A 12,235-nucleotide genomic window follows, 5' to 3' on the forward strand; every position below is an offset into this window, starting at 1 on the left:
TCTCCACAGTGAGTACTGGAGACATACTCTAAAAAACACACCAAGCCTTTTTGCAAAGAATGAGAAAAAGTTAATTTGCGTTCTAAGCATTTAAGGAAATATCTATCCAAGCATTAGTTGACTACAAAGCTAGACATAGATACTTAAGTGCCTATGTGAAGAGCACACAGTTTTAAAAATAGTTCAAAAAAGTAACTAAACAAAATAATGATAGCACACACCAACAACAAACCCTGAGGTGGGAAAAAAAATTGTTTATCAGAGTTTAACGTTGAAATATTTAACATGTCCAATTTTAAACAAAAAAAAATCATGAAACAAGATAAGTAACAATAAAATATGGCTTGTACACAGAAAAACAAAGAAGGCTATTAGTAAAAACTGCACCTAAGAATGCTTACACCAAGTACTAGTAGAAAAAGATTTAAAATGAGGTATTTAAAATATGTTCAAAGAACTGAATAATGAAAGACAAACCTGAGAATGGTGTCTCATTAGTAAAATGATAGAAATTATATAAAAATACCCAAATAAACATTCTATAAATAATATATATATATATATATATATATATATATATATATATATATATGGGTATTTGAACAGTCAGAAGAATCAGTGAGCTTAAAAATAGATCATTTGAGATTATCCAGTATGAGAAAACCAAAAATCAAAATTAAAATTAAAAAAAGAAGGGAAGAGAGTAAACAGAATCAAAGTGACTTGTGGAACTCCTATGAAATGTACCTAGATATGTACAATAAAGCCCAAAAGGACTGCAGGTAGAGAAGGGCAAGAAGAATATTTGAAAAACTCATGTCTCAAAACTTCCCAAATTTAATTAGAAATACTTAGCTATACATCTAAGTAGGTCAGCAAAAATCTGCATAGTTTAAGCTCAAAGAAATACACACTCAGACATATAATAATCAAAATATCAAAAGACAAAGACAGAAAGAGAATCTTTAAAACAGTGAGAGATTGTGATTTATCAGAACCAAAAGATCTTCAGTAAGAGTAATGGAAACCATGGGATATAGGAAATAATGAGATGACATGTCCAAAATGCCCAAAGAAAATTACTATCAATAAAAAGGTCTATATTTAGCAGACATATACTTTGAAAATTAGGGAGAAATTAATGCATTACCAAATAAGCACAAAATAAAAGTTGCCCCACAAAATATTCTTGACTCAGGCTGAAACAAAAGGACATAAGATAACAACTTTATTCTATATAAATAAAGAATATCAATAAAGACTAATATTTAGATAGTATCAATAATGTTATTAATTTTAGTTTGTAAAATAATTCTAAGCCTGTATAAACCTATATATGAATGGGTACATATGTCTAAAATGTAATTTGTGATAAAAATAGATCAGAAAGAAAGGGATGGATAGGACCAGAACAATAGAAGATATTGTGTACAAGTGAGATTGATTTGATATTAATCTGAACTCTGATTCTAGATGCTATGAATTAAAATCTAATTATAATCCCCAAGATAATTATAAGGAAAATAACAATAACATATAATTTAAAATGATGGAATTATGAAGATACAGTAGAAATAATTTAGTACAAAAGAAGGCAAAAATGGCAGAAACAAGGGACAAAAAAGATAAGAGACATATAAGACAAATGGTAAAATGGCAAAAGTATATTTTTCTTATAAAGAATTACTATAAATATAAATGGGTTAGACTTTCCAATCAAAAGACAAGAGATTGGCTGAATGGATTAATAAGCAAAGCCTAATTGGACAGAATGCTATTAGAGACTTATAATAGTTTCAAAAGTATGAAAAGGCTTTACGTGAAAAGATGAAGAAGGATATTTCATGTACAGAGTAATTAAAAGGGAACTGGACTGGTTAAACTAGCATAAAACAGACTTTAATTTAAAAATGGTTATAGGAGATAAAGTCCTCATACAATGGTTAAAAAGATCGACCTATTATGTGACAATTATAAACAGAACCCTGAAATACATGGAGAAAACTTGACAGAATAGAAGAGATTAGCAAAGCACAACCATAACAGGTGGAGACATCTCCCTTTCAATAATAAATAAAAAAAGTAGACCAGGGAGGCAATGGAGAATGAAACACCATTATAATTCAAGAATTAGATAAGCTGTGTTCAGACATGTGTCATGGTGCTGTTGGCCATGATTTCAATATTAAGGAATTAATAATCTTTATTAAAAGTATTCCTTCTCATGCTCTTCCTTCTTTTCCCATTTTGAGTCACCCCCCTTGTATCAGAGAAGACATTCGGCATTTGTTTTTTAGGGATTGGCTAACTTCACTTAGCATAATCTGCTCTAATGCCATCCATTTCCCTGCAAATACTTACCACTAAATAGGGAAGAGAGGTGGAAGGAAAAAGGAGGGAGAAGGTGATTTGCACGGAAGATGGAAGGAGACCCTCATCATTATACAGAATACATGTATGATGTTGTGAGGAGAAAAAAAAAAGAAAAAAAGACGTGTGTCACATTAGATTGGGTAGAGAGATGTGATGGGAGGGGAAGGGAGGGGAGAGGAGGGGAAGGGGGAATAGGAAGGGAAGCAGAATAAAATAGACATTATTATTGCTGAATATATATAGGTGACTGTATGACCAATGTGATTCTGCAACCTGTACAATCAGAAAAATGAGAAATTATACCCCATTTGATTCAAATGTATGAATTGTCAAGATCATTGTACTATCTTGTGTAACTAATTAAAAAAAGTATTCCTTAAGCAGAAACTCGTATACTAGAACTAGAGTCTCATAGGAACTTACTTCTGTATTTCCCTTGGGAACAATGGCTCAGAATTTGCTGATTTAGTGTTTATAGTGACCCTGTATATAGAATGTAAATACTGCAAATAACAAAAATTAATTAATGTTTGTGTATGCATGTATTTTCTGATTCTGTTGCTTATACTCCTACAATGCTAACATTAAGAGTATAAAATTCTAATGTGTCAGTAAAAATAAGGACTTTTATATAGAAAACCTGGATTAAGTTCTCGTTTTCTACTTTCTGGCTATGAATGTTTGCTAATTTATCTTCTCTCAACTTATCAATCTTTGTAAAATGAAGCGATAAATAAAACTTACCAGGGAAGTGTTATTGAGATATCATTTAACTCTCAAACATAAAAATGCTTTATCAATGAAAAACATTTACTAACACTTTACTGTGTATGTATTACAGTGTCTTTTAGATCATTATGTCTATATGCAAAAATTATATGTAAACTTCTAAGTTTCTATTACAAATATTCATGATGTTTCTTAGACTATAACAAAAAGTGCAGTATTATTATAATCTAGAAATAAAAGAACACCACAGGGTCAAAATGTGGGTGAGATTGCTATTAAAGTTATTATTGATAAAGATAGATGGAGAAATACATTTCTGGAAATCTATTCCATACACTTTCTCAGACTCATTCATATACAGTGTTGTCTCCTAAAAAAATAGACAAAACTTTTGTTAATTCTTTTATTTGCCATTGGACCCAGAACCCATCTGCACTAAACCAAGAACTCTGAAAGTATTCTGTTTCAGTTAGGGTCATTCCATCTTTTGTCTTCAATATTATCTTTAAATGGATTCAGAAGGGACAACTTCTAAGGCAACACCATACAAGCCTGAGGGAAGAAGGCAGAAATATTTTGAAAACAAAAGCATTAAAAGTATGTTGAAAAGAAAAGCATTATAATCATGAATAGATATGGAAAAAAATGTTCACTATATGATTATTTTCATTTATCTTATGCACATAAAATATTTAAAAGTTGAAATCCTATAATATGATCTCCTTTCTTTCTCCCTCCCCAGTACAGTTAATATCATGACTCTTTAGTTTTGTAATTTAATACATATATTGTCAAAAATAATTCATAAATAATATGCAATTTTAATTATAATTTATATATATTTAACTTTGTTATTCAATATTTTATTTGTTGAGATTCAATTATTGACAAAATTCTTCTTTGACCAAAATTTTTGTCAGATTCTTCCAAGTTCTCTGCTTGACTATATCCAATCCTGGGCTCCATTCTCTAGTCTTGTGGAATCCATTGTGAGCAAGAATCCTAAGTCAGTATAGTGAAAATCTCCTATTCTTGTTGTCTGATTACCTTCCACAACTTGTCACCTTGACCTGCTTGGGCAATAATTCTATCCAGTCATTCTATCAAGAATCCCCCTTAACATGATGTTTCCACTTAGTAACTTCCCATCCATTGCTCACTACCTCTCTCCTTGGCTATGTATCCCCACCTGTCAATGGTGGAGTTAGAAGTGAGCTCAATGCTCTCCCCAACTCAAGACTTCCTTGCAATGTCCAGTATCTACCTGACTTACCATCTTCACCATGTATCATGACTAATTTTTTCTTTAACCCTATTTTGACAATGTAGATCTAATTTATTCATTTTTGTAATTTATGTATAAGAGTGGAATGCATTACAATTCTTATTACATCTATAGAGCACAATTTTCCATATCTCTGGTTGTATAAATAGTATATTCACACCAATTCGTGTCTTCATACCTGTATTTTCGATAATAATGATCATCACGTTCCACCATCATTAATTATCCCATGCTGCCTTCCTTCCCCTCCACCCCTCTGCCCTATCTAGAGTTCGTCTATCCCTCCCATGCTCCCTCTTCCTATCCCACTATAAATAAGCCTCCTTATATCAAAGAAAACATTAGGCATTTGGGTTTTGGGGATTGACTAACTTCGCTTAGCATTATCTTCTATAACTCCATCCATTTACCTGCAAATGCCATGATTTTATTCTCTTTTATTGCTTAGTAATATTTAATTGTGTATATATGCCACATTTTTAACCATTCATATCGTAATTTATTCATTTTTAATATTTTCAATATTTAAATGGATTCAGAGTGACAACTTCTAAGACAACATCATACAAACCAGAGGGAAGAAAGCAGAATTATGTTGTTTTCTCAGATGCTTAACCCCTAAGGAAAAGCATTATAATCATGAATAGACATGGAAAAAAGTGTTCACTGTATAATTATTTTCATTTATTTCATGTACATAAAATATTTAAAAGTTTAAAAAAGAATGGTTTATTTACCCATTCTTTTACTATAGACTATTAGAATTGTTTCTAACTTTTCATTGTAACATCATCATTATAAACATCTGTATATAGCTTCATTTTTGATATGTGAATAGTATTCCTATAAGGTCATAATAAACATTTTAGTTCAAGACTTCTTTTTTTTAATTTGTTTTAATTAGTTATACATGACAGTAGAATGCATTTATGCACTTTAATATATCATACATAGATGGGATATAATTTCTCATTTCTCTGAGTGAACATGTTGCAGAATAATATTGGCCGTGTAGTCACATATATGCATACAGTAATAATGTCTGTTTTATTATACTATCTTTCCTATCCCCACATCCCCTCCTTTCCCCTCCCATCACTTCCTTCTACCTAATATAAGGTAATACTATTCTTCCCTAGAACCCCACACCTTATTTTGAATTAGCATCCACATATTAAAGAAAACATTCGACCTTTAATTTTGTGGGATTTGCTTATTTTGCTTAGCATGATATTCTCCAACTCCAACCATTTACTGGAAAATGCCATAATTTTACTTTTATTTAAAGCTGAGTAATATCCCATTGAGTCTATATACCACATTTTCTTTATCGATTCATCTATTGAGGTGCACCTAGGTTGGTTCCATAGTCTGGCTATTGTGAATTGAGCTGCTACAAACATTGATGTGGCTGTGTCACTATAGTATGATGATTTTAAGTCCTTGGGTATAAACCAAGGAGTGGGATAGCTGGGTCAAATGCTGGTTCCATTCCAAGTTTTCTGAAGAATCTCCATACTACTTTCTATAGTGGTTGCATCAATTTGCAGTCCCACCAGCAATGTATAAGTGCACTTTTTTCACCACATTGTCACCAACATTTATTGTTGCCTGTATTCTTGATGATTGCCATTCTGACAAGAGTGAGATAAAATCTTAGAGTAGTTTTGATTTGCATTTCTCTAATTGGTAGAGATGTTGAACACTTTTTCATATATTTGTTGATCAGTTGTATTTCTTCTTCTATGAAGTGTCTGTTCAGCTCCTTAGCCCATTTATTTATTTGTGTGTGTGTGTGTGTGTTAAGTTTTTTGAGTTCTTTATATATCCTAGAGATTAATGCTTTATTGGAGGTGCATGTGGTAAAGATTTTCTCCCAATCTCTAGGCTCTCTTCTCATGTTATTAATTGTTTCTTTTAACGAGAAGAAGATATTTAATTTGAATCCATCCCATGTATTGATTCTTGATTTTATTTTTTGTACTTTAAGAGTCTTGTTAAGGAAGTCAGATCCTAGGCCGATGAGGAGACTATTTGGGCCTATTTTTTTTTCTATTAGGTGCAGGGTCTCTCTTCTAGTGCCTAAGTCTTTGATCCGCTTTGGTTTGATTTTTTGCACAGGGTGAGAGATGGAGGTTTAATTTCATTTTGCTATATATGGATTTCCAATTTTGTCAGCACCATTTGTTGAATAGACTATCTTTTCTCCAGTGAATATTTCTGGCACCCTTGTCTAGTATAAGATAACTGTATTTATGTGAGTTTGTCTCTGTGTCCTCTATTCTGTACCATTGGTCTACATGTCTATTTTGGTGCCAAAATCATGCCGTTTTTGTTAGTATAGCTCTGTAGTGTAGTTTAAGGTCTGGTATTGTGATGCTTCCTACTTCACTTTTCTTGCTAAGGATTGCTTTAGCTATGCTTGGTCTCTTATTTCTCCAAATAAATTTAATGATTGCTTTTTCTATTTCTATGAAGAATGTCATTGGGATTTTAATAGGAATTGGTAGTATGGCCATTTTGACATTATTAATTCTGCCTATCCAGGAGCACGAAAGATCTTTCCATCTTCTGAGGTTTTCTTCATATCTATATTTAGTGTTCTGTAATTTTCATTGTAAAGGTTTTTCATCTCTTTTGTTAGATTGATAACCCAGGTATTTTATTTTATTTTTAAGGCTATTGTGAATGGAGTAGTTTTCCTAATTTCTCTTCCAGTGATTCATTGCTAATATATAGGAATGCATTTGATTCATGGGTGTTGATTTTATATCATGCTACTTTGCTGAATTCATTTATTAGTTCTAGAAGTTTTCTGGTGGATTTTTTTGGATCTTCTAGATATAGAATCATGTCATCAGCCAATAGTAATAGTTTTAGTTTTTCTTTACCTATTTGTATCCCTTTAATTTCTTTCTTTTGACTAATTGCTCTGGCTAGAGTTTCAAGTATGATGTTAAGAAACAGTGAAGATGGCATCCTTTAATATGTTTTTGTAAGTGATTTGCCAGCATTTTATTGAGAATTTTTGTATCTATGTTCATCAGGGATATTGGTCTGAAGTTTTCTTTCCTTGATGTGTCTTTGTGGGGTTTTTGTATCAGGGTGATATTAGCCTCATAGAATGAGTTTGGAAGGGTTCCCTCCTTTTCTATTTCATGGAATACTTTGAGGAGTATTGGTATTAATTCTTGTTTGACAGTCTTGTATAACTCAGCTGACAATTCATCTGGTCCTGGGCTTTTCTTGGTTTATAGGCTTTTAATGGTGTTTTCTTTTTCATTACTTGAAATTGATCTGTTTAAATCATGTCTCTTCATTCAGTTTGGGCAGGTCATATGTCTCCAGAAATTTCTTGATGTCTTTGATATTTTTATTTTATTAGAGTATAAATTTTGAAAATAGTTTCTAATTATCTTCTGTATTTCAGATGTGTCCATTGTGATATTTCCTTCTTCATCTTACATTTTAGTAATTTGCATCTTCTTTCTTTTTCTCTTTGTTAGCATAGCCAAGGGTTTATCTATTTTATTTATTTTTCAAAGAACCAACTTTTTGTTTTGCCAGTTTTTTTCAATTGTTTCTTTTGTTTTGATTTCATTGATTTCAGCTCTGATTTTAATTATTTACTGTCTTCTGCCGCTTTGGTGTTGATTTGTTCTTCTTTATCTAGGGCTTTCAGATGTAGTGTAAAGTCATTTATTTGTTGACTTTTTATTTTTTTAATGAATGCACTCAATGCAATAAACTTTCCTCTTAGTACTGCCTTCATAGTGTCCCAGAGATTTTGATATATTGTAGCGGTGTTCTCATTTACCTCTAAGAATTTTTTTTTATTTCATCCTTGATTTATTCTACTAGCCATTCATCATTCACTTATGTATTATTTGGTCTCCATTTGTTATAGTAGCTTCTACTTTTTTAATTTTTCATTGATTTCTAATTTCATTCCATTATTGTCTGATAGGATTCAGGGTATGATCTCTGGTTTTTTGTATTTACTAAGCATTGCTTTGTGGCATAAGATATGGTCTATTTTAGAGAAGGAGCCATGTGCTGATGAAAAAGAAAGTGTATTTGCTTATTGATGGATGAAATATTCTATAAATGTCTGTTAAGTCTAAATTATTGATTGTATTATTTAGTTCTATAGTTTCCTTATATAGTTTTTATTTGAAAAATCTGTCCAGTGAAGAGAGAGGTGTGTTAAAGTCTCCCAGTGTTATTATATTGTGGTCTATTTGCCTCTTGAAATTGAGAAGGTTTTGTTTGATGTACATAGATGCTCCATTGTTTGGGGCATAAATATTTATAATACTTCCCTCAAGAAGTATGAAATGTCCTTCCTTTTCTCTTCTGATTAACTTTATTTTGAAGTCTACTTTATCTGAAATGAGAATAGAAACCCCTGCTTGTTTATGCGATCCCTATGAGTGATAAGATTTTTCCCATCCTTTCACCTTCAGCCTGTGGAAGTCTTTGCCTTTGAGGTGAGTCTCTTGAAGACAGCATATTGTTGGGTCTTGCTTTTTAATCCAATCTGCCAGTCTATGTCTTTTGATTGGTGAGTTTAGGCCATTAACATTCCAGGTTATTATTGAGATATGATTTGTATTCCCTGTCATTTTGATTTATTTCTCATAGAATGAGTTTGGAAGAGTTCCCTTCTTTTCTATTTCATGGAATACTTTTTTTTGATTTGTCTTAGTTTCTCCTTTTTCTCCTTTGGTTGAATCTCCCTTTAGTGTAGATCCTCCCTTTGATGGTTTTCACTTTTTTTTTTTCACTTCATCCTCATGAAATATTTTTGTTGATAATGTTCTGTAGTCTGGGCTTTCTAGTTTTGAATTCTTTTTTGTTTATCATGGAATGTTTGATTCATCTTCAAATCTGAAACTTAATTTTGCTGGATATAAAATTTTTGGTTGGCATCCATTTTATTTCAGATTTGAAATACATTATTCCAGGACCTCCTAGCTCTGAGGGTCTGGATTGAGAAATCAGTAGAGATCTGAATAGATTTTCCTCCTATATGTAATTTGATTTTTTTCTCTTACAGTCTTTGAGATTTTATCCTTATTTTCTGTTTTAGTCATTCTCACTATATTGTGTCTTGGTGTGGGTTTGCTGTAATTCTGTACATTTGGGATCCTGTAAGCCTCTTGCATTTGATTTTTCATTCCATTCTTTAGGTTTAGAAAATTTTCGGATATTATATCATTGAAAAGATTGTGTGCATTCCTTTGGTTTGTATCTCTGCTCCTTCATCTATTCTGATAACTCTTAAATTTGGTCTTTTCAGTTATCCCATGATTCTTGGATGTTCTGTTTATGGTTTCTTAATGTCTTCTCTACATGTTCAACTCTACTTTCAAGATTATATATTTTGTCTTCATTGTCTGAGGGTCTGTCTTCCAAGTGGTCTAGTCCGTTGGTGATGCTTTCCATTGAATTTATAATTTGGTTTACTGATTCCTTCATTTTGAGGATTTCTGCTTGTTTTTCTTTTTGTTGTTGTTTTTGTTTGTTTGTTTGTTTTCATGATCTCTAACTCTTTATTGAAGTGGTCTTTCACTTCCTGTATTTTTTCTTTGATTTCACTCCTTATACTACCCTTTACTTCACATATCAATTTAACTATGTACAATCTGAAGTCCTTCTTGAATATTTCTTCTACTGTGTTATCAGTGGCTTCTGTCATTGAAGCATCTTGGTTTGTTTGGGGCAATTTATTCCCTTGTTTTTTCACGTTGTTAGTGTGTTTTCCCATCTAAAAGTATGGATCTAATACAAGATAAATTCTACCCTGTAGACTTATAATGTCCCTAAAGGTTTCCAGTGCTTTGCCTTTAATGGTGAGACAATAGCAATAGCACCCAGTGTACACAATATATAGCATTAAACCTAATATCTCCCACAAAGGCATCTACTGCTTTCTCACATTAAACCAAAATGATGAGTTCAATAACTATCTATAATACAAACAGAATATTTGTTAAAATGACTTATAATTTCAAATGGTGGATGAGAGAACAGAAGTAGTGTAGAATGCAATATTCATGAGGGAGGAAGAGAAAAGCTAGAAGTAAAAATTCACAGGAAGAGTGGAAGAGGAGCTGTTGGTTTGAGAAAAGTTGGAAAGAAAATCTAATAAAATAGATGAGAGAGAGAATATGAACAAAGAGAAAAAATAAAGACATAAGAATACAACAAAAATGCAAAACACCATTCATGTATCATTGTTGTCCACACACTGATGCATTAAAAAAAAATCCTGTTCCAAATATGGTAGAGAGATTGGTGAATCAAAAAAATAAAATAAAATAAAATAAAATAAATCTTGCTGGAAAGTCAAACTTTTTCTGTCATTGTTCAACAGTTTCTCAGCCTTGTCTCTGATATCTCTCAGGATCAGTCCTCGCAAAGCCAGTCTCTATCCCACTGATATGGGCTTCAGATACCTCAAGCTCAGCCACACTGCAGTCCCAAGATCTCAATGCTGCTCCTACTTGCAGAGAAACCACCAGGGATACACTCACACAAAGAAGCAACCCTGAGATGCAGGAGCAAGACAAGGGCCACCAGCACTCTCAGCAGGAAGAACCCAGGCTCCCCCAAACCCACAGGCACGCCCATACTGGACCTGCAGGTCCCAGCTGGAATTCCCAGACAGAGGCTCTTGTGGTGGTAAACCTGCTGGCACCCCGGCCTCAGGCCCTGGCTGGTGTCCCAAAATGGGTGCAGCCATGTGCAACCAAACCTGGAGTCTCCTTCAAAGCAGTCCTGTAGGCCATGGTAGCAGTGGTAGTGGCTGCAGCTGTGAAGCCAGCATCCCCAGGCGATCTCCAGGGATCACCAGCAGTGTGGGCTTCAGTTGCATATAGGGCAGTGATTTCTTCTGTGGCAGCAGCGCCCAGAAAGAAGACCTCCAGGCGACCTCAGGCTGGCAGCAGCGGAATCAGAAGCAGCAGCAATGGTGGTAGTAGTGCAGGTGGCGGTTGATTGACAGGAGACTTCCGGTTTAGGGGCAGAAACCACGGAGGTAGCAGGTAGGGACAGAATTGGATTCTGAGGTAACCAAGGCTGTGCCCAGAAAAGAGACCTCCAGGCACTAGAGCAGCCTTCACGGCCTGGGCATATGCCTCAGGACTTCTTTACACTCTTAAAAGTTAGTGAGAACTTGGAAAAGCATTTTTTTTTTCACATGGATTCTTTCTTTTATATCTACTGTTAGAAGTTAAAACAGAAATTTAAAACATTAAAAATTTTAAAAATTTAAAAAGCACTTATTGATCTATTTGAAAAACAATAAATCTATTTAAACACTGGTAAAATACACTGGTATTTTACAAAATAACTGTACGTTCCAAAACAATCAGAAAATTTCCCTTTATATTTTCAAAATCTCTGTAAGTAATGTCTAGCTTAATATAACAGAACTGGCTCATAATATTTGCTTCTGCATTCACTCTGTAGTAATAAGTGGTTTGGGTTTCAGGAAATTCTGTATTCTAGAGATATGTTATTAGAAAAGGGAGGTATAGTTCCATAGTTTTTTTTTGGGGGGGGTGCTGGGTATTGAATCCCAAATCTTGTGCATGGTAAGCACACACTCTACAAGAGCTACACCCCTAACCCTTTTGTAGCCTTTTTATACTATTTTAGATATCCTTTGGTATATTAAACCTCAACAAGTGCTAGTTTTTGTTTTGTTTTATTTGGTACTAGAGATTGAACCTAGAAGTGTTTTACCACTGAGATATATGTCCAGTCCTTTTCTTTATTTTATTTTATTTTTGAGACAGGGTTTTGCTAAGTTACTGAGGGTCTCACTAAGTTTCTCAGGCT

This window comes from Marmota flaviventris, chromosome 13 (genome assembly GCF_047511675.1).
Source record: "Marmota flaviventris isolate mMarFla1 chromosome 13, mMarFla1.hap1, whole genome shotgun sequence".
In the NCBI taxonomy this organism is placed as follows: Eukaryota; Metazoa; Chordata; class Mammalia; order Rodentia; family Sciuridae; genus Marmota; species Marmota flaviventris.